Here is a 24,967-nt window from a genome sequence, read left to right on the forward strand (position 1 = left end):
CTGGCAGGATATGAAGCACACAGTGTGTGTGATACGGGGAGCAGCAGGTTGGTGTTGATTCAATAAGAAAGCTATTTTCTCCCCCTCTGCATCTGGGCTGGAAACAATCAGTCTTCAGGGTGATGTTCCTCTTCCACCTATTGATTTTATACGCACATGCATGTGTGTTTCAGTGTGTGTGAACGCACCAAATAATCCTCATTCATCCTCTCGTTCCTTCCCGCTCTGGTCCAGCTGAGTTAACCTATCCAATTGCAAAGAGTGCAATCAATGAGTGTCCACACACACCCAAACACACGTATCCTCGGATCAGTGACTTTAGCTATGCATTGGTTTGGCAGACTCAACGATGGCCACAGTTTGTGTTTACACTGCCACTGCCTGTTGGCGCTCAAAGATTTATGACTGGCTCTCTTGAGACCTTTTCCAGCTTCCTCCTGCTCACAGACTGCTGCAGGTTGGAGGTTCTACCAGACCTGTTTCCACTACAAGGCGGCACCGGCTGCGTTTCCATTAGAAATGTGCAACAAACTTTGCAATATTCCACTAATGTCCAAAAAAAAAACATTTTCAAATGCCGTGTTTCCATTTAAGAAGAAACAGAATTAAAACCACACGTGAATAAGTTTGTTCATGTGATAATAAGTCATTAAAAAACATGAGGTCATGATCCTCCTACTACTTCCTGTCATCTTCTTTTTCATGGTTTGCACCAGTGGCAACATCCAGTAGTTAGTCACGTGACTCGTGTGTTGCAAAAAAATAAAAATAAAAAATGTTTCCGTTGTAGTTTTGCAAAATAAACCAATTTCAATATGGCTAAAACCCACCTCATTTTAGCACCCAAACTTTTCAATCAAAAATGTAGCAAACGTATTTTTGAAATGGCCAATGTGTCAGGATTTGTTGTCGTTGAAAAGGAGTAGAGTGACTCAGATTTACGGTGAGGATGAAAACACTTCTTTAATCTCACAACTGTGATCATGATCAAACACAGAGTCGTGAACTAGTAGCACAGGAAAAAATTCAAAGTTTCCAGGATGGCCTCACAAGAATGACAGACAGCCACTGACAAGGGACCAGCAACAACAGAGGACAAGACGAAAGACATGTGGACATAATCAGGGAACCAGACACAGTGAGTGCAATCAGTGGTAATACACTATGTTGGAACTGGTTAACCAGTAAGGGGGGGAAAACAAGATACAAGAGGACTGAAAGTAACACACAATCTATACAGAATCCTTAATCCCCACACAATGGAAACCCAGCTAGTGAGAAGTCACAGGATTTCAACCAAAGCTAAATGGTAGAGCTGTTCTAGCATACTTTTAGTGTACAAGTTAAAATGAGCCAAATTGCTAACATTAGCCTACATGCTGTCAGTAGCATGCAGGGGTCTCAAACTCCAGTCCTCAAGGGCCGGTGTCCTGCAGTTTTTAGATGTGCCACAGGTACAAAACACTGGAATGAAATGGCTTCATTACCTCCTCCGTGTGTAGATCAGTTTTCCAGAGTCTTGCTAATGACCTAATTATTCTATTCAGGTTTGGTGCAACAGAGGCACATCTAAAACTTGCAGGACTGTGGGCATCACTAGCATGTTGTCTTACATTGACTTACTCCGTTCAGTATACTAAGCGTGGCTAAGTAGGTAGTGCACCGCCTAAGGCCTAAATATTCCTCTCAGGCTTTTATTTTTGAAATTTCCAGTAAGCTTTATTTTAAATGGCTACACTAATCCTATGAGTAACAGTGGTTGGGTTAAATCAGTTATAAAGTGCCCAAAACATTTTGCCTTGTCTGTAGTTCTAACATTCTGCTCAGCCTCCTTCTGTAGTAACTCAAAGTTCCACCATAATTGTAGTTCTTAACTGATAACTTAGCCCTCCTCTCTAGTAACTGAGTGTTCCACCATTAATGTAGTTCTATCCTTCAGCCATCATTGTAGTTCTAAAGGGCAGCTCTGCCCTCAGCCAACTGTCATGTGTATGTGAGACAGAAAAGTGGAGAAAGAATTCTATCTTTTTGAGACATGCAGTCAGTTTTTCTGAAAAAAAGCAATCCGAACAACTCCTTCCTGTTCAGGAACCGTGAGACGTATTGAAAAACCGTTTGAAGCGTGTGAGAGTGCTATTTCTCGTCTTTGATAGTACCGCGATTCATATCTGTACCTCACTCACAGTAATAGCAGCGATCAGAGAGATATGTTGTCATCATGACCAACTATCATACCAATAGAGCCATATTTGCGTGAGGGTGAGTTAAAAACTGTTTTTGGGTCATAAATCCACTCCGTTTCTTACTCTATCGGAGGAATACTGTGGAAGGCAGTGCACTAACCTGGGAGATTTTTATTTTATAGTAAAGGCTAATATTAGTACACTGCCTAAGACAGTGCACTAATTTGAGAGGAATATTGAGGCTTTTATTTTAAAATTTTCAGTAAGCTTAATTTTAAAGGGCCACAACAATCCCATGTATAATAGTGGTTGGGTTAAGTCAATCATATAATGTCCAAAACAGCAAACTGTTGTGAAAAATCTGAAGGCTTTTATCACGTAGGGTCTGTGATGCTCTCATTTCGACAGTCAGTTAAGGGGTATCAGGTTTCATGAGTCATATGGTATTTACTTCCTTTGCTCTTCTGCCATCTTGTCTGTATTAAGTGTTCCGTCAAGGTACTATTTCTATATTTCTAAATTTCTAAAGCTCAGCCTTCTGTAGTAACTCAGTATTCCACCATCACTGTAGATTTTAACTGCCTGCTCAGCCCTCCTCTATCCACCTTACTCCCAGCCCCCACGAGGCTTTGCATGATTTATGGGCGCGACTTCCGCCGTAAACCGAACCGCCATTTATTTACATGTTAACAACTCGCTAACCGGCGTTCGTCAGAGCTTTTAGGCTATAAAATATGTGGGAACATCAACTATCACAGCTTAAATGCAGCAATATTGTTTTACCTAAACCTACAGCTATTGCGGGGAGGGATGGTGACTTGAAGAAATGGCTGCAAATAACCCGCACTAGCATATTTAGCTACTTCACTGACTCAGTTGCTTGGATACGGATGCGGGTTTTCTTCCATTGGCTTTTTATCCACACAATGAAACAAGCACACATAAAGCATTTTGGGTTCTCTCTTCAAGTTTAGAATTTTTAGCCCAAATCTTTTTGTTTCCTTATCTGTCGGTAGGTGATGAAAACTACCGCTTATCACAGAAACTCTGCCTTTTTGATTTGGGAGCACTTTCAAAACACATTTGCTGCTGCAGCCACAAATTAAACTTGGTCTGATTATTAGAGAACAGCTACGAACAGCACAACAGTTACCCGAGCTCCACAAGGGCATCGTACGTTTTCCAGTGGCAAGTTGCTCTCTATAACAGGTTAATGTGTGGTTGGGTTCGGTTCTAGTCCAGTGTGGGGAAATTATCCGTATTAGGGTCTGAAGCTGTGGTCATTTCTCTTCTGATTTGCTGCGTCACTCAGCAACGGAGAACCTCGAGGTTCTAGTTCTGATGGACTAAATAAACCCAGATATTTTATTTTGTCTTATAGAAACTTATTGCTTGCCCAAACATATTGATAAAACACACTTGCTGCAGCCACTTCATGAACTTTATTATTTTTTTACTTCAAATGAAAAATCAAATTCACATCACATCAAGCTAATATTATGTACTTCTGCTGTTTTATACTGTCGGCACAAACCTGCCGCTCAGAACTTCCCTGCTTTTCTCTTCTTTATTACTGTCAACTCTTCAGAGAAACAAGCTGCCAGCAGTGCTGTTAATTCACGGTCAGTTCGTTACAAAACTTAACGCTGTGCTCCTGTCGCTCCCTGTGATTAAACGCGTAATTACAATCCTCTGTACTGAACAGCTCTCTGACAGCAGACTGCATGTCCGTAAACAAGTTTTACTAAATATTGTACAATAACCGAAAAGAGAGATGTAACTTCTATCATGAATATAGATTAGCCAAAAACCCTACAAATTACAGTATTATACGGCTACTACCGGTGGGTGCCAGAAGTAAGACCCATAATTGTTTCCCCAGTAAGTCTCAGAGGAATAAGGTGGATAGAATGTTCAGTTCCAACGGTATCAATGACATCAGCAGTGATGACATCCACTCTATGATACCACAAAGGAATCTCTCTCTTGAATGTAGCTCACAGACAGTGTTTTCTCAGACCTGTTCCTCAGTTCTATCGCAACAGATCACTCTTCAGAGCACATTCAAAATTAATCGAAGCAAGCGGGATATCAATTCCAGATATTACACGCCTTTCTGAGAAGCAAGAATTTACCAGAACATCGACATGAAGCAACAACAGATTGTTTGTGAACATGAAGCTTTTCCAGCTGAGCTTTCATGGGTCGACATGATGGACCTCAACATCCAAGTCGACTACGACGCTGTCATTTTCCCTTTTGAAGGTGACATAGACAGCCCCATTAAACCGGAAGATGAATCAGCAGAGATCCAGGGGGAATCAGGTCCTTCCGGCGAGTTTGAGAGTCCAACATCATTGGAAGTCGAGCAGGAAACAACTCCCTCTGCTGGCTTCGAGATCACCCCCTCAGTGGAAGTCGTGGAAGAGACAAGCCAACACGTCACTGATCTCACAAAGCAGGTAGACGATCTTAAAAAAGAATTGCAGAGGAAGATTTTTGATCTCCATGAGGAAAGAGAACGAAGGATTGCATGTCAGGCTGAAGTCAAATCACAGCAGGAGGAGATTCAAAAACTGCAAAAAATGTTAGAAAAAGAACGTCACATGCAAGTCAAACGTGAACATGGAAGAAACGTGCCAGAGATTAAAGATGTGTCAAAGGTTTCTTGCTCTTCCAAAGTTACAGCCGACAAGAGCATTCTTCAACAGCTGGAGTACTTCAAGAGGGAGGCTGAAAAATACGCCTTCCACAACAAAGGTCTGATAGAAGTCATGGTTGAAGAATACAGAGTGAGACTTAAATATGAGGAGCAGCTCAAAAGTCACACTGAGCAAGCTTCCAAATTCAAAGCACAGGAAGAAACAATGAAATCTCTGCAGGGTCAGGTTGCAGACCTGAGGGTGAAGTTGAGACTTGCTCTGGAAAATAACCATCCTAGAGTCTCCACCCAACCAGAGGTCCCCCTGCAAACAGAAGGCTCCCTACAACCAGAGGAGTCCAAGGAAAGACAGACCTCCAATCAATCAGGGAGGTCTGAGGAAAGACAGACCTTGAATCAACCAGGGGTCTCCATGCATAGTCTGGCTCGGCCTTTGCGCCGACCCACTCCCAGGTTGCAAACAGAGGAGTCCACACAAAGCCAAACCTCCACACAAACAAGGAGGTCCGAGGAAAGAGAGACGTCCATGCGACCAACCTCCACTGGTTGCATGGAGGGCCTTCATGTTGGCATTGGTGTGAAGGCCAATCTATGCCCGGCTCGGCCTTTACGCCGACCAACACCCAGGTGGCACTAACCAAGGTCACTATCCAAACCTAGGTTTTGCTAAAACTGGGCATTATGGAAATTCGAGGCTTTACACAAATTTGGGAAATAAAAACAGACACAACGCAATGCCTCAATGCAAATAAAATTACTGACTCCAAAATCAATGGAGAAAACACAAGATCAGTTTCAGAGTTGAAAACAGCATAAGAAACATTGTTAAAACTTTCCTATATAAAAGCTGCAGCAGTTAAATTTTCTCAAAAATTAATTGATTAATTGATCTCTCTAAATTGTCCTAAGGTGTGAATCTGCTTGCGTGTGTGTTAGATGATGGATGGATGAATATTTGTTAAAAGTGTCTGACAGTAGAATATGAAACAGAGAATCTGTGAAAATGCATCTAGCTCTGCTACTGTCCAGAAACAACCAATCAGAACCAAAAGGCAAACCTTTGGTTCTTATTGGTTTCTAATGCGTTGAATGTGTCTCAGCACATTCAACACATTAGACTACTAATGTACTGCAGCTACGCAATTGGCAGAAATACAATCTAACATTATTCCATCATTGTTTAGTTATAGAACGATTTAGAAAACAAAATGCTGTAAAGGTTTGTCAAAACTATTTTGACCCATATTAGAACTTTGCATTGATTTTCCTTCATTTTAGTAGCTGTGATTTGGCCTAACTAACACATTTTCCCTAACCCCAACCAATACTAGTCTATTCCTAAACCTAACATGAACTAAAACTTAATTAGCATCTTACCTCTAAATGTTACCCCTGACCCAAAGCAATGAGTCCATCATATTAGGACCAGGCTTTGGTCCTGATATGATGGAACTAATGCTGTGTTTCTCCATTCCGGTCCTCAGGCCCCCCTGCCCTGCATGTTTTAGTTGTTCCCCTTCTGCCACACACCTGGATTGAGTCTGTGGGTGATTAACAGGCTTCTGCAGTACTTGATGACTGCAGAAGAGGTCATGCAATCATTTGGATCAGCTGTTCTGACATAGAGACACATTTAAAACATGCAGAGCAGGGGGTTTAACAACTGGAATTGGGAAGCACTGACCTAATGTGACACTGGACATATAATGGTGCGTTCACACCAAATGAGTTTGGAGCGTCAGGCGCATCTGGTTTGCATTCAAAGTCTATGTGGAGGCGCGTCGAGGGCCGTGGAGGCTCGCTTTGAACCGTTTGGAGAGTTTGACACATCTAGCTCATCCAACACTCCACATACACTTTGAATATAAACCAGACTGGCCTGACGCTCAAAATGTGTTTGATGTTAATGCACCATTAGAATGTTCAGTTCCACTGGTAACAATGACATCAGCAGTGATGACATCACTTTTTGATGCATCAAATGAATCTCTCTCTTGAGTGTAGCACACAGACTGTTTTATCAGACCTGTTCCTGTTTCAGAGTTAAGTTAAGTTCTAAGTTATGAATCGTCTACAGGAGTATTGTTAAAATTATTTGAAGGCACAGAGTCAGCCCAGTACAGGTTCACATTCTCAAGTGAGAAAGACTCACCTGGTATAAAGTTAATTTTTCGGTACTGGAATCACACTGAAGATAAATTAGTTTAATCAAAGCATGTCATGAATATGTGTGTATGTACTCCATTTTAAGTCCAGAGCACACTAGATTTCTTGTTGCTTTGGCCACCACTAGATGATATGCACATAAGATATAACATAAACAGCACTATTCAGAGATGCAATGAGTTTATAGCAGTTGTTCGAATTATCTAATTGCCTGTTGATTTGCAGTAATCCACGTTAACAGCAGATATAGAGGGCCCCAAATTAAATTCCGCTTTGTCCCCATGGAGGCTTTAGCCAGCGGCCCTGATGGCAACATCTCCAGAAAACATATTAAAGATTGTGATTGTAGCATTTGTTACACACACCAGGACTGGTGTCAATGTAACAGATGCTGATTTTACTGTATAAAGTATAGAACAGGTAGGAGTGATGAGGCAGAAACAAATCTGTGCTTCACTGATCCTCCTGGAATCTGTTCTGGTTAAACATTTATTATACATTTCCAAACAGCACCAGATCTGATCTTTCTTCAAAATAATCATTGTGTCCAGGTTATTTTCTTTGTCATTCTAGACAATATACTTATTTCTGTAATAAACAGTTTTAGATCCTTTAATACAAAGGTGCAGCTTATGTCACACACTTAAGTCTCAGAATAACCCCCATTTTTTAGCCCATGTGCTACTGCATAAATCATAGACAATAAATTAGCATTTTTTAAATCTGTACACCAACATGTTCACAGAAAGACACAATATAGCTAAACAGATTCGACTCATTTTTTCATCTTTTTAACGTAAAAACGATCTAAACAACATAATATTACTTTCCAGTCTACTTTCAGAACCGTTTTATTTCATAACTGATAACTGACTGTGTATTAAGCAATCTGTACATAAAAACAAATCGCAACAGCGATTGTGTCAGTTAGACTTTTGTTTTGAGCTGAATTTGGCTAATTTTTTGTTAATTATGTCGCCACAGTTACTCGAAATGCCAACAAAAGTAATAGCTCCCCTCACAGGATCAAGCTGCACGTTTTGATATCTATTGTATATATTTTGAGGGAGCACGCAGCGGTACGAGCCGCATTAATGGTAGTAGGAAGCGACAATTATTTTGAGTTATTATGACTGACTTGCTTTGCTGTCAAAGACTGTCTTTTTTAGATACATACTTACTGTATGTAACGCTAATTTAAAGCTTCTACAGATAACCTCTGTCCCCAAACCAAAGGAGGCCTGCAGTGAAAGTCAGAAGGATTTTTGTTAGTAAGTTCAGCAGTTGGTACTTTCTGACAGTAACACGTTGTTTTGGTTCAAATCTCTGCAACTCGCTGGATATTTTCTCTTTTTCAGATCAATTTCTGCAACCGGAGGCCGTTGGTGTGTGAAAGTCCCAGTAGATCATCACTTTCTGAAATACCCACATCAACGTGTGTTAATAATCATAACCAAAACCTCTTTCTCCACCACCCTGACTGCTCACTGTGAACTTCACTGGGTGACATTCGCCCTGTTTAAGTGTATGACTTCACTGTGTAGTTTCTATGTGATTAATTATGTTGTCGACAACAGAGTCTATGTTGCTACTTATGTTGAAAAGTAGTTAAATGACTAACTAATAAATTGTGAGTTTAGGTTAAGAGGTTCCTTGGTTTTTCAGCAGATGACATCCTGCTCTGGATGCCTGTGAGTGGATGGGATCAGGCTGTGAGCAGCGTCTGTACCATGGTCTCCATGTTTACTGCAGCAGCATTTACAAATGCCAGCTTGTAATATGAAAAGGCAAACAGTGTTTGTGCACAGCAGCGGCAGCCATATTAAAATGCTGAGCGCAAGGAAAAATGAAATGACTTATAACCTCCACAGGTTTTCGTCCTTTCATACAAATTCCCTTCAGTCAAAGTCTCATTAAATATGCAGGAGTGGAAAAAACAGGGTAAGCTCACAAACAGGCCTTCCTGCGTGTGTGAGCGGCCCAGTTTGCGTCCTGAGTGACTGAAGAAGGGCCGGTCAGCGAGACGCAGCGAGTTCTGATCCACTCCGCAAATCACCGTTTTAATCAGCCCAATCAATCTTCACTCTGTCCCAGCTCTCCATACTAAATACACACTTGTGTGCCTCCTCGCCTTCTTCACCACTCTTTGCTGGAACATTTATTTGCGGGTACTTGACTCCCCCCTCACGATGAGCTGGTCTACAAGCAGGCTAATAAAGCGGTTAATTGTGTGGTTGTCAGGGCGGGATTGATTTGTCTGTTTCAACACTGATAACACAAGCAATCATCTCTCTCTGTGAAGCCTCCACACACCGCCGTGCTCTGCCGTAACCACTGACATTTGACAGCTTGTTGTGTGTGTGTGTGTGTGGGTGTGGGTGTGCTGGGCGTGTATATCTGTGTGTAAGAAAAAGACACGCCCTTCTGCAACACACTCACAATGGCAAAAAGGACAAATGAAAGTTTACAGAGGACTTTCTTGGCAAGTGAAGGACAATAACTAGAGAACTACAGTAATTCTATGATACTAAGTGGTGGACACACATTAAAGCTGCGATATGTAACTTGTATTAAAAAAAATGTTTTTATATATATTTGTTGAAACTGTCCCAGTACATGATGAGACATCATCTGAAAAAAGTTTAGCTTTCCTGCCTTCTCCGAGATTAGATCAAATCAGATCAGATCTCAGTCAGGGCCAGGAAGAGGGTCTTAATGCTGTCAATCACCCCTTGGTGGCGCTGCTCATTCTCCATTCTTTAGAAGATAAACAACAGATTATTGTTTGGATTCAGTAAAGTTGGAAACTAAACTGTTACAAACATCACCACCTATTCAGCAGAACAGTGGGTGAAAAGCCCACTGTTCTGACTTAACAGTACAGTCAAGTCAGAAAACTACAGCTACAGCAGCCACAAATCAACACAAATCCATCCATCATGTAACACGCTTATCCTTGCAGGGTTGTGAAGGATCTGGTGCCTATCTCCAGCGGTCATCAGGCGAGAGGCGGGGTCAGCCTGGACAGGTCGCCATTCCATCACCGAGACAGACAGGACAAATAACCATACACACACACACGCACACCACACGCACACACACACATGCACGCCCACACCTAAGGAGAATTTTAGAAACTAATTAACCTAACAGTCATGTTTTTGGACTGTGGGAGGACCCAGAGAGAACACACACACGCACACACACAACATGCAAACTCCATGCAGAAAGACCCCAGGCTGGGTTTCAAACCCAGGACCTTCTTGCTGCAAGGCAGCTGTGCTACCAACAAAGACAAAAAAGACCAATGGTTGCTTATTAATTTAAATGTTAGTATGGCATAAAATTAATATTTGGTGCATATTAAGTGATCTCCTTATAAGTTCTGTTCTGTGACAGATTGCTGTCATATCATATCTCAGTGAGTTTGTAGAATGACTGACATTCCACTTGTGATGGAATGTTAACAACTCCACTGACTTTAGCAAATTAGAACATTTAAAGCCAAAAACACTTACCATACATACATGTCACACACTCTCTATATTAGTGAAAACAACACTTTTTTTCACACAGGGCCGAGCAAGTTTGCATTGTTTTTCTCTCTTAATAATAAGCACCATTAAAAACTGCATTTTGTGTTTACTTGTGTTGACTTTGATGACTTCATTGCTTAAATTGGTTTGATGTTCTGGAACACTGAAGTGTAACAAACATGCAAAACAATAGGACATCAGGAAGGGGGCAAACACTTTTTCACGGCACACTACCGTATGCCATGATCTCACTTCAGAGGAATATGATGGAGATGCTCAGTGATATTTGTCCAGATTTTGCTGTGAGTATAATAAGAGAAATATGAGACTAGATGCATTATTTCAGCCTCTGTTCATCCGCTTTGGTTTCAAGATAATCCACAATGAATTCAAACTGATGAAACCAAGTCTGGTTTTAAAGCTTCATGTGTCTTATATTACGGTTTTATGTGAAAATACAGAATAAATGAAACGGATCATAAACCTTTCAAGCTTCTGTCTTGCCAATGATGAGTGAATGTAAACCTCTAACCAGCACTTATGTTAATGTAATTGTACTTTTAGCCTGAATATTCTTTGTCTTGTAGATCAACAGTTTTTTCCTTTCTACACAGAGATTACAAAGATGACAATGTTCTCAAACATTCCTGTGGGCAAATAGTTCTCTCTGTCTCATCAGTAATAATAACCTCCATTAAAACATTTATCTCCCTCCATCCACCTTCAATGATCTCTAAATCAAGTCCCCTCTAAGTAGAGATTGTCCTTGCTTTCATTTGTCTTTATTATTTCTCTCCCCTGGCATCCTTCCTGCCTCTCTTATCCATTTTAAATGCTTATCTGAGCCTGACAGGTATTTCCACAGTGGAGCTGCAAATTGTTACGCTGCTCAATCGAATATAATCAAACACTCTCCAGCATAAATAGCTTATATGCATAGTCTAAGGGGCACAGCCACTAAAATACACATTGTCTGGTTTGTTGCAGGACATGCAGGAAGGTGCAAAATAATTCTTTATATAGAAACTGGGTATAAACAGTCTGGCTGAGAAGCAGACCAGAGGAAAGATGTACCAGCTTCAAAAAGCTTCTGCGCCCTGCATTTTCATCCTTCCTGTTTTGGATGAAGGTTGAGCTGAAGTGGGCTCCACGAACCGCATTTCCTTTTGAAAAGTCGTGCTAATTAAAATCACCAGAAAACCAAAGAATCAAAACAAAAGGCTTAAAATGGCTCATTTTCCCAGTGCAGCTTTGAATACAGATTACCTCTGTAATCCTTGTGTTGCACTGTGCTCAAGCATCACATTGATGGACATCTTGTTTCCATTTTTTACATCAAGGTGTGCATATTTACCTCAGCTGTGAAACCCTGGGAGCCCTGTGGGTGTGGGAGGTTAAGAACAGATGCTTCCTCCAAAGAGAGATTTTGGTTTTGAAGATGAAAGTGAATTGTGCCGATGAATCTGGCTGCTTTTGTTTTACCTTATATTTACTGTGACAGTTGTCAAAACCAGAGGCCTATTTCACAAAAGAGCTCATCTCCCCTCTGGGAATCCCTTTAAATGCCTCAGAGCGTTTAATTTGAACCCATAAACATTGCGTGGGAAAATAAGACAGTTTTCTAGATAAGAGAGGAACAACATTTTGCTGTTTTTCTCATGAAGTCCATCATGTTTCAGTACATTAATCCTGGGGTAAATGGTGGTTGAATACAGTTAGACTTTGGATCTCTATGAGTTTGCAGTTCTATGGACCGTGTCTGGTTTGACGTTGGGTTTGGTGTCAGCTGAATGAAAACTGATGCAGACCAGCTCATCAGTCCATTTGAATGTATCAGAATGGAGTGAACCTTCTGCATCAGACTGGGATGGTCCTGTAGTTTGCAGGTCTTGTTGTCATTTTGTCACTGCAGACTCATTCAGCTGATCTGGGGGATTGAGACCACCAGCCAGGGACAATTCACATATCATCACCTTTCTAACATAATGGCCTAAGTCACTTTTTGCATAAAGAAACCCCCCCCCCCAAATCATCTTTTGGCAAAAAATGAATTTGCTATTATTTTAGGAAGGTGATGATAAGGACTTGTTTTCCCTACAGTTAGCCAATCCTGACTGGCTGAAGGGAAGCTGAGATCTGGAAAGACACTGGAACTTAAGCAAACCGATTCATTACAAGGAACGAACAGAGACTCCTTGACAAATAAACATATGTGTCTGAGATAAAGTTGTGTCTGGAAGGAGATAAAGTTCATTAATAACAGCAAGTCTCTGTTACCAGCAACTACTGGAGATATCTGTGAAATCCCTTTCAAGTTTAATACAGTTACATCTTTTTGGGCCCTTTGTTGTGACTAAATATTTCATTATAGTTGTATTACTAACAGTTACAGCTTTCAATTTGCCATGGGAAGTTTCTCTCTGTTTGGATGAAATGGGAATGATGGCAATGTTACATTTAAAGTAACATTGGACCTTTTAAAAACTCGTATCTTAATTGGCCAGAATAAAAAGAGTGTAGTTTCTTTTACAGTTCATGCACACAGCCCTTCTCTTTCAGGTGGCCTCAGAAGATAATTCATCTTTTTATGCAGAGCTCTCATCTGCAGGCTTTTTCAATGTCACGTCTCTAATTCTTTCTGCGTGTACAGTCTCATACCCTTACTGTTCCTTCTCCATGGCTCACTGTCAGGATGTTGTGCTCAATATTGTTGTTCTCCAAACATGCAGAAGCCTGTCTGAGTTGAACAAATCAACTTTTTTCTGGCCAAATCCTGAGTCACTGATGCCCGTTGAGATTCATGTTCTTCAGTGTTTGGTAAATTGTAAATATATTGTCAAATATTTGTTGTTTCATGTACCTTTATAATGTTCTTGTCTTATATGCCTTCATTTGTTTTGTTTCATCTTAGCATAAAGAATGTTTCTGTGTTGTTGAATTACTTTGATTCCTTTCTCAGAAGGCCTCTCTGAGGAAGAGCAGAGACAATCGTTTCCAACAGGTTATCGCTCAGCAGAAACCTCTTCATCCTTGACCTGCTAGATAGCTATAAAACCATCGCTGTGAAGACCTACAACTTTCTCTGTTCTATCCTGTGTCTGGAACAGAATAATCTAGTGCAAGATACCATGTGTCTTAGTTAGTGATTGTCATTAGCACTGCAACTAGGTGATGAAGTGTTTTGCCCCCACCCCTTAGAGTTGCAGTGTTCTCTGTGATAGGGACTCTGAAAGCAATAAAAAGAGAGGAGCAGACAAATGTGTTTTCAGAGCGGTTGGAGATTTGTGACTGGAAACACATCTGTATCCGTTCTCCTCGCGAGAGGAAAAGAATCTAACTTTCTTGTCTTTCTTGTGTTTGTTTAAATCTGTCTTTAATAGGTGTTAAACCTGACATTCAGCAATCTCTAACTTCCTGTTGAGTGCAGAGCAGGAAACAGATGTTTTACATGCACATCTTCCAGACAGGCTGACATTGTAAAAACTGTTCAATCTGAAAAATGTTTTGAAAAACTAAAAAAATTTAAAAAACTGTTTTCCAGAGATGACGTTTGAGTCTCTGCTCTCCTGATAACTTTCCGTAGATTTCAGCTGTTTTTACTCATTTTCCAGTGATAGGTTTATTTTAATACCTAACTAGCAAAGATTCAAACCAGACATAATTGTCTTTTCTGCAGAAAGGAGAGACTTGAAAACAGACGCGAAGAATCGCTGTAAAACACTGTCTGGGATCAACTCTGCCAGATCTTTCTCTGCATTTGGCTTTATTAGAAAATACAAGGAAGGAGGTTGGGCCTTCTCACATAGTCACACAAAGAATTTGACCAATGACCTTTTTCTACAGGGTGCTCTGGAACCTTCTGTGGACATGCCCTTAAAAGGGCATGGCTGACCACAACTAATCAGTTACACATGGAGCTGATAACACAGGAATGTGCAAAGTCTCTAGCCTCCAGGCAAACATCCTAAAAATGGTTAATAGTGTTTCACAGAAGAAAAGGAGTCACGTAAACTACACACAAAATAATAATATGAAAACATAACCTTTCAAATAAACTCACAAGTAAATGAACTTAGATAATTATTCTAACATCCAGCAATGTTTAATACGACTCTATCTCTCCTCATTTCTGTGACATCTCACCATCATGCGTGTTGTATCCCCTGATGCCCTTTTTTACCCACCTGGAAGCAGAACTTTGGTTCTCAAAGTCATTCAGTGACTTTGAGTCAGTGTTTACTGGGGCTATTAATAATGTAAAGAGGATGCGGATCAAATCAATGTCCCAGTCAGAGAATAACCTGCTTTGATTCCAGATCTGAAAAAAGAAGGCTATGTTATTCAGGGCTGAGTTTAAAAACACGTCATTGTTTTACAGTTTCACATTGTAATCATTTTATTTTTTACCTCCAACATGTGTGGAAGTCATTATTCACAGATTTTACAGACTTTAGATGAGCTAATGATTGATCTTAGTCTTATATCTCAGAAGTGTCACAATCTAGATCTCATATATAGTATATATGTCACACATTTGTTCCACTGCTACAGAACTTTTCGGTTACATCTCCAATGACACAGAAATGACCCAATGCCTTATGCCTACCCGCGTCTATATACAAAATAATATCACTGTCGCATTATTTTAATAAATAATATCGTACATACGGGATTCAGAAAGGTTTTCATCCATACAAACCCACAAAAATCTGTCCCTGAGCGTTGTTTTAAAACTGCCAAACCCATAGGTGGCAGTATAGTGCAAAGCAAATGTCCACCAAACAGATTGCTTCAAAACAAGCGTTAAGAATTAAGATGACGCCTGAAGGTTTGTGTTTGTGGACAGATATGTAGGTTGGCCAACGTTTAAATAACGTATTAGAATATACAGTTGATAAGACACAAGACAATGTCGATTGAGAATCATGTGAAAGCACCATGTGGATATATTGGAGCATCATTTGTAATGCTCAGGACCCCAAATCTTTATTTTCTCATATACACACTCCATCACAAACATGGAGTTCTTTCAAATCTCCACTTTGGTCGAAGGTTTTGTAAATAATTTTTAGTGATATTAACTGGAGTTTTGTGTGGATGAAAGACCATAGTACATAATAATGCATTAGGTTTTCACACATATCCAGCTATGTATGGACTAAACCTTAATCTGTGTGGACCCTCAGTCTGCGCTGATGAAGATCTGCTCACCTCACTATGCAGAATGACTAGAGAGGCTCCAACTACAACAAGCCGAACCTACTTTCTGAATAATTTAGTTAATAATTAGATTTTTATCCTCACAGAGATGGTTTATGCTTATATATGAAATAACTAAAACAACACAGTGACACATACTCTTCCCTAATGCAGTTAAATGCTATGAATTCTACACCCTTTATCACAAAAAACACACTTTATACCAAATGGGTTCACATGAAGAATGACATACATCCTTCAACAGATTGACAAGAGTTTTTGTCATTTTTTCAAGTTTGGACCAATGTAGCACACGTTTATGATACACCGACATGCATGACAATACAGAAGTCCCATAATTAAAATTTTCATATCAAACTATTGCACATCAGTCTTTTATAAGTTTTAAATAAGACATGATTCTTAAAAAAAAAAAGTCAGCCTGAAGCAGCAGGTACTCGGGTTTCTTCAGTATTTTGTGACTGTGTGACTCTCCCCGTGTGGTCAGTGGGTGTCTATATGAATCCCAGAGCAAATGTATATTCGGTTTCAGCGTTGACTCAGTTTGCTTATACAGTCAGCTGGCAGAGGTCATGCAATCCAGATGCTTATTTCTTGGCATCTCGTCAGCTGCTAAGCTATTTCAGGCAGGGCTAACAAAGCTCCTGATATGTGACACACAGAAGGTCCTTCTGTACTGCAGAGTCCAGATCAATGTTGGGGATCACATTAACCACAAGAGGAGACGTTTAGACCTTTACAGAGACAGCCGAGGTCACTTTAGATTCTAACTCATGTTGCTCATATTTCAGACTGCTTAAAAAACACCACAATATTTTGTTGCTAATATGTAAGAGTGTGAAAAAGTCAGGAACATCACTAGCCAGATTTATTTCATTTTTAAATTGACTGATGAACATGAACCACTTCTAGTGTATGCTAGGATAAAGTCTCCGGCAAACTCCAAAACATCAGGGCCTCGTTTCAGAAAGCAGGATAAGTGAAAATCCTGAGCATATTCTGGGTTTTTGGTTTCAGAAAGACATACAGTAGTTATCCTGAGTCAGCTTACTACTTAAACTTACTCCATGAACCAACCCTGCATGGTAGCAGGATTGTCTGAGCAAACCCTGAGTTGGTCCTACTTTCTACTACTTTCTTTAAAAAGGAAAGTGTCTGAAGAGGTGTGTCTCTTTCGGGGCGAGCCTGTAGATGCTGGAGAGTAAGTGCTGTGCAAACTTCCATCAGAAGACGGTGTTCACACCCTGATTGGATCATTTCTGTATTAATATGTTTTTGAGCGTTACTGTTTTTCACCACAGTCAGTTTATCTCTATTGAATTTCAGTCCACACATCTCTCTTAAGACACAGTGGACTTTATTTTAAAGCCAACAGGATCCTGTCAGGAATATTACTGCATCATTTCAACTGTTAATATATAGCAGAGGTCACATGTGACCTAATTAAAGAGTTGGTTGTGCGTCTCTTATGTAGCTATGTGCTGTTTGTCTCCACCTGTCAGATGAGACACTGGGGTTCAACCTCCAGCAAGTCCCCATGATCAAAGATGATCTTTTTTTCTTGTTTCTGTTTTACTTTAGTTCAGTCCTTTCTTATTGTTTCTAGTTTATTATATTTAACAGTTTCTTGTGTCTGGTTATTCTCTGTTACTCTAGTTTAACTACGTATGTTCCTTATGCACTCTTAAAACAGATTAAAAACAACACATGATGTGTTAAATTTTAACACGTGCCGAATCAGTTCAGGGACAACATGTGTCGTTTTAACACAACTAATGTGTCAAATCAACACAAAGGTGTTAAAATGTGTCATTTTGACACACACGTATAAAATGTGTTTACATAGATTAGGTCACATAAAAATTGACATTTTCATATGAGAATATAAAAATGCATACTTTTATTAAATTAAATACATGTTATAACAATAAGTTTTGCGACAGCTACAATATGTGGTTCATATATTGTAGGAAAAAAAAAATTTTCTTCTTCCAACAAAAGTATCTTTGTAAACTTTTCTCATGTTTTACCATTAGGACCTGAATTTAGTTATATATTTTTAAGATTTTATTTACACAGATCACAAATCCCTGGTTCCACATAAATACCTTCGTCCATGTCTTTGAGTTTTGGTATGATGTCGGCTTCCCATGTCTGGCTATTCATCTGTTAGCCTTCCAAACTGAGTCCAGGAAAGCAAATTTTTTTTTTAGAAAACTAGAAATAGATCATCGTTGTGTCAGTCATAATGTTACAGGGGGAAAAGGAGCAGACCTGCCAGATTTGACATGTCCAGAAACCATTAATATTCATCCAGCCTATCTGCATTATGAAGATAACTGGGGAAAAAAGAACAGCATTCCATCTTAGTGATTCATAAAATAAGATCACATTTTACTGTCTCAGCTTAAAGATTTGTAAAGAAACAAATTGCAAAGTATCAAAAAGAAGCTTGAAGTCAGCAAATGAAATTTTTAAAAACGGAACTACGTTTGAAGATTTGATTTCCCATTACATCTGCATTTCAGAGTTTTAAACAATCACTTGGAGGATTCAGCAAAAGGGGATTAAATAAGAATTACATAAAAGCAGTCAAATTTCTCAGTCTTCTATAACTGAGGGCAATTTTTATTTGACAAAACTGAGCAAACTAAATTTCTGTCATACTTTTGAATATTTCTTGAATATACTGATATTAGGACGAAATAAAAACAGTACAAAAGTACAAGTGTTGCGGTTCCTTTTTGTAACTTTTTGCAGCACCGCATGGCTCCACAGTATCACTGCACATCAACGTTAGCTTGAAGCTAACATGTTACAACGTCCGCTAACGGTTGGTCTTAGAGGTCATAAAATCACAATTAAATATTACCGGGTTTAGCTTGAGATGGTCAACTTGATCCATACTGCAGGGCAAAACCTTCCTCCAATCAGAAGACTTCATTTGGTGGCTGAGTCCCACCCAGTTATGGTGCCTTGATGTTGCCACTTGCTTATAAACCAGTGTGAGGTTGTCAGCTAAACTTTCGTAGTTCATAGCCATTTCTAAATGATATTTATTGTAAATGTTAAATTATTGTCTGTTTGGTTAGCAAACAAAATTATGTAAAAAATCTAAATGTATAATGCATATTAGTTTTGAAGATGAGTAAATATACAATGTAGTACAAAAATATTTTTGTACTGCATCATTTATAAAAGTCATTAAGTCCTGCCACAATACAGTAATAATAATTGCATTTTTAGATGAAGTAAAAATTGTTATAAATACTAAACAAAAAATTTTGAAAACCATTTTAGAAAAAAAATGCTGGAAACTATCACTGAGAGAAATTACACAATCTGATGTCAGCAGGGAGTAAATTCTGCCTGAAAAACACACATTAACACAAAAATGTGTTGAAATATTCAACACAGCCAGTGTGTTACAATGTTCTGTACATTTTAACACATTGTGTGTTAAAATGAGCACAAAATGTGCATTAAAGATGATGACACATTTTTTGTGTTATTTTTTAACACATCTATTTTAAGAGAGTGTCTAGTTATTCTTTAATATTAAATTAATTTCACAGGTCCCAGTGCTCTCTCCCTCGCCCCCTGTGTCACTTTTCTCTCTCTCTCTACAGTCTGCCTTCTGCTCTCTCCCTTCACACCTGCAACTTGTTAGCTAATCAGCCCAGGTCCTTTGTTCCAGCGTTCACTCTCCCAGTATTCTTCTCCTTTCACTCCTCACTGGTTCCTCCCAGTTATCTCTCTGTTACCTCCTTGCTCCAGGATTCCTTTGTTATTGTTCAGCTCTGGCTCTCTGTAATTTTTGTAAGATTTTGATAATTTTTTTTTATCTTCCTTTAACCCATTTAACCATTATAGTCTAATATTCTAACATAATCTTCACTGGTCTCAATTGATGCCTGCGCTAAACTCTTAATCCCTATACCATCATGTCAGCTCAGCATTAAGAACTGCTGCAAAGTCAGCAACATGATGTCTGCGATTCTCCAGACTGTAGAGCTCACATCCAGGAGGAGCGAATGTTGCAAGACAGTAACCAGATGAAATCTCATGGGTTTCTTCGAAAACCTTTTAACCAATTTGAATATTAAATTAAGCTTGACTCCATTAGTTGATAACCACAATCAATTTGGAATGCATGCAGTTGATTTGGAATCAATCTGCATGATTGGATTGAATTGTGATCCTGAGCAGGGTTTTTAATGTAGCAGGATACAGCATGTGTAACTCCTCTTGTTTTTCACGGCACCAGTGTAGCCTTCCTTGCTTGGTTGTTTGTCACCTAGTACAATACAGAATGAAACACTCTTCACAATGTGACTTTGACTGCATGCAAGTGGCCCCACAGCTCCACCAGCATTCCTCAGAATTCTTTTTTCTTTTTTTTTTTTAAGTGTGATCGTATAGTTTAAACAATAAACAATTAACAATTCCTCAAAAACAAAACAAAACAGTCTTATTCCATGAATCATTCAAAAATAACATTCAACAATACAAAACAGTAAAATAACAGACAACTGCCATAGCAGTTAACAGAACATTCACAAAACACATTTTTTATATATATTCATAAATTTATACTTTGAACCCACCTAGTACAATATAGTATGAAACACTCTTCACAATGTGACTTTGACTGCACGCAAGTGGCCCCACAGCTGAAAAATGAAAGACACAGTTAGTGTCGTGACTGAGTGGTCAGCCACGAACACCAACTGGTGCAGCTCCCACTCATAGGGTCATATTTTTCCAGCCCAACCACGAGAAAACTTTACAAATTATATTCGTAGATGTTAAATGATCTTACAGTATTTCATAATTGTTGAACTAGAAAAATATGACCCTAAGTAAAAAAAAAGTAGTGAAGAGTTGCTTCACTCGGACCTACCTCCACCAGCATTCCTCAGAATTCTGGTTTGGGAAGCCGTGAGAGCGCCTGAAGGACCCGTTGCATGCAGTTACTCATCACACAACTAGGTGGCTCTAAACAAATGCATCGATTAAAAATCTCATTATAAAAACATTATTATTATTATTATTATTATTATTATTATTATTATTATTTTGAGTAAAATTCACATATACATACATACACACTTTTCTCTCTGTTACACATGACCTGCTGAAAGCAGCCGCTCAGCTGTCACTGAGCTGTCAGAAGTTAGGGTTCCAATGTTTCCTGTCTTCTAAAGATACATATTATTATCATAAATCCAAAATAAACAAACTAATGCTTCAATGTATCATGAACTCGCTCAGCAAACAGTTGAAATCCCCTTTCAAAATACAAGCCTCATTAGCAGAAGAATGGCTTTTTGTTCAGCTGGTTGAGTCTGGAATTCCAAAAATAGCTACTATTTCAGTCAAACACAAAGCAGCAGGAAAGTGAAGACAATTACAAATCCCAACAGATACAGTGAGAGTGTATGGTTAATTGGTAGGCATGTTTCTTATTGGTGTGTGCATAGATTGTAGAGCAGTGTAACCTTACTGTAAACACTATCTGTAAACCGCCTGTACACCTCCCATAGAGAGCAATCAAAAGTCATTAACTTTTAGTATTAAGCCAAATCTTGCTTTCAGAACAATAAAGTTACTGTTACTCAACAGGTTTGGGGTACATTCTTCTGGGAGAGGGGTTTTCTAAGCTTAAATATGAAGGGCCAAAAGGCGTAAAATTCAATAATTACATTGTTAATTAAATATTGTAAGAAAAACCTGTTGAAACATGTATTTTTATACCATATTTAAGATGACACTACTATATCTCATCTTTTGCTATTGATGGCATCTTTTGTAGTCTTGTTGATCTATTCTTTTATTTTCTTGTGCTAGATACATTTTTATTTTGGCTCCAAATCCTTTTCTACAAAGGATTGTTTTAAATTGGGTTCCATGAATGAAGAATTGACAAATAAAATTAATGAAACAATCAAAGTTCTGCCATGATCCTGGCAAGATATGTCATCAAGACATTTAAACATACAGTACATACCTATTAAAACCGTGGATTAAGCCTAAAAAAAATATCAACAGAATTCCATGTTTATGTAAAAAAGAAACAAGCAGATTTGTTTGCATTTTGTCTGCATTTCACAAACCCTGACACTAGTGGTTATCCACCAAAAACATGCACACAAGCAGAACCTCATGCGCATGTCTGTGTGCGCATGCAGATGGTGATTGTTGTCAAAGTATTTGAACTCTTGGATGATATGGGTGGATTAGAAAAGAGATCTAAGCTTGTCATGGTCACAACTTTTTACATCACTCACTTTGGATTGTGGATCTGTAGAACCACTTTAAGATCAATCATCTGCCTTGTTACCATGATCGTCGTCAAGGCCATTATGTGGAAGTCAAAACAAACGTCATCTGGTTTATTCAGTCTCTGTTACAGAAACAGAGACTGTGCCACCAACAATGTTTGGTGGCGGTTATCACATGCAGCTCCTGAGCCTATCCTGGCTGTGGACAGGTTAATAAATCTACCATCACCAGCCACAAGAGGCCACTGTAAGCAAACAAATGGGAGATTTATATACAACCGGATTATTTTAATTTAATCAAAACATAAAGGAAATAAAACATTTTATAAAACAAGTTGAACAACAAATTATATGGGATGACAAATTATAAATTGTGACAAGACTCGCAGAAAGCAATAAAAATTTATTAACAAACAAAAACAACCAATATAGTTGTGCTTTTTTAAAACATTTTTGACTGGAACTTAAAAAAAGGCGAAAACTACATGCATGAAGATCTTTTTTCTCATGGAAAGTTGCTTCACTTTGAACTTGCTGCTATTTTGTTGACATAAATGATTTAAAATGATTGAACAGAAAGTTTGTTATTTTGAAAGTCCTGACTTCAAAATGAAATTCCAGGATCCTGGATGTTAGAATGACCTTGGGATGACCTTATATTGTTACTTGGAATATCCTCCCCCACCACTTAGCTGAAAGAAAGAGTCCACAAGACGAAAGGGAAATGCTCACATTGTGGAAAATTAAAAATCATCATTAAGAGCCTGTTTCACTTTGTTCTCTGATTGCGTCTTTCAGAAGTTTTTCTTTCTTACACAGTCAAATTGCTGTGATAAATGCAAGAGATAAAAATCTATTATCTGATCAGTGTGTTCAACGGAAACTGTGCTGGTTAAATGTTAGGCTCTCAGGTTTTGGTTTAAACTGGCCCATTTTCCTCCCAACTCTCCTCCCCTCCATTTATCCACTCTGCTGGATTTGAGCACAGCTCACAGAAAACACACAAAGTAAATGTTTGCTGAGCAGCCTCTCTTTCTCACCTCCGAGGGATGCGTGTTAGACTGACGGAGCGCAGATCTGTTTTCATGTTTCTTCAAGCACTTTAAAGAGACGTCTTTAAAAGAATTGCACGCTAAACAGGCAGTGGTAGTTTCACAGCTATTAAAGCGGTTGCTAGGAAACAGGTTCATCCAGTTTTTGTATGATATACACAAAATGTATTCACAAACAGGCAGATGGAACTACACTGATACAGGCTAGCTGAAGTGTGGAGTAATCTCAGCATTTGGAAAGTAGGGAATTACTGTACAATCCACAGTAGAAAATGGGATCATAAATATGGAGAACTTCCTGGCAAATGCAGTAATTTCCTCTTTAAAACATTTTATCAGCCTTGTAGCAGTTCACCTGGTAAAACGTGTTCTTGTGACATCCAGTACACAAGCGTTAGCATTGTGTTGCATTCTGATCAACCATTGTGAATTCCTCTTTTTTCTTCTGTTGTATTTGTTATTTTGTTAAGCCATTCCTTCGGGGATTTCATACGTTTAAATGCAGGAAGTCGGCAGAAGGAGACCAAAAGCATTTTGAATTTCACTTTAATCCGAATTTCTTCCTGCAGCAGCCTGAATCACTGAATCAGAACAACAGTGATTCACTGCTCTTTCCATCTGTTACATTTCTTCATGACTGACAGGGTCAAAAGTGATGGCATCATTCACCTCTTATGTTGTGATTTTACAGAATATTGCTGTTGATTTTTTGGCTTTCTTAATTCTTGTTAATCTTCAACTATTTGATTAACAATAATTAAATGGGGGAGAAAATACAGGTTTTTTTTATTTTTCATTCACCTTTCTGTAAAACCAGCATTGTGTGACAACATGAATCCCAAAAATTATTTTAAAAAAAATATTCAAATTAAGATGTCAGGTAGGAAGGACGATGAAAAGCTTCTGGTCCAGTTTTAAACAGGCTTACAGTCAATCCATCCTTTCTAGTTTCAGACGTATTTCTATGGAAGAAGAGCAACTTTAACTGAAAACATGTTTAAGCACAAAACATTCACTTCCTATTTTAGCTCAGTGACTGTCAAATGCAAGTATATAGTGTTGTTCATTTACCTGTTAGCTGCCATCATTTAATGCCTGGTCAGAGAAGCCTGTCTCTTTTGACCTGCTCTTGTTTCCTGCTGTTCTTGAAGTTAATGAAGAACAGAGTTTTTCTTTGAACTTCTGTAAAAAGAGCCTGGAGAGGCAGACAGCCCAGTTTCCTCCCTACTGCTAAATGTTCTGTCTCCCCCTCCCCCCACACAGCAGCTGCTTGCTGCAGGTTAACAAGCATCCTTCCTCTTCACGTCCTTGGAACTTCAACATTGAGGAATTTGCAAAAGGCTGCTGACTCAAATCCTGTTAAGATTCACCAGGTTGTCAGCTTCTTTGTTTTTTTTTTCTCCTTTGATTTCTGCTCAGTCTGTCTCTCAAGGTGGGACGGGATCCGTCTTTGCATGGTGAGTGTTGCCTAAAGTTAGGCTTTCATGAACTGGGCCATGTCTACTTCCAAGTCCCCCTCCCACCACTCCACCTCCTCCTTTAACAAGATGCTGTAAAAAGAGAATACTTTTGTATGTTTAAACAGCAAATGACAATATGAGTTTTATTGTTCATAATATTCTCTACTCCTTTCATGACATTCATTTTGTTGTCTTCATGTGATCATTGTGTGAATACATCAGTATAACAGAGTGGGGAGCTGTGAAGTCAAACTGTGATTGCGTTTCATTGATTTGCTGTTGAAAGGTTACCGTTATGCTAACTGCAGATCTGTCGGCTATTAATTTGATTTGGTGGGTTGCAGAAAGATGAAAGGAGGGAGCTGCCTCCAGTTTCCCCCTCACGGTGAGATCCCATCCTGACA

General features: G+C 39.0%; 1 long non-coding RNA gene across 1 annotated transcript; it reads left to right on the forward strand.

The window, feature by feature from the left end:
• Positions 1-3,894: 3,894 nt before the first annotated feature.
• Positions 3,895-23,804, forward strand: LOC116723808 (uncharacterized). The gene is made up of 3 exons (XR_004340042.1): positions 3,895-4,007; positions 18,912-18,915; positions 23,795-23,804. It is a non-coding gene; the product is annotated as an uncharacterized LOC116723808 (long non-coding RNA).
• The last annotated feature ends 1,163 nt before the right edge of the window (positions 23,805-24,967 follow it).

This window comes from Xiphophorus hellerii, chromosome 8 (genome assembly GCF_003331165.1).
Source record: "Xiphophorus hellerii strain 12219 chromosome 8, Xiphophorus_hellerii-4.1, whole genome shotgun sequence".
Classification (NCBI taxonomy): Eukaryota; Metazoa; Chordata; class Actinopteri; order Cyprinodontiformes; family Poeciliidae; genus Xiphophorus; species Xiphophorus hellerii.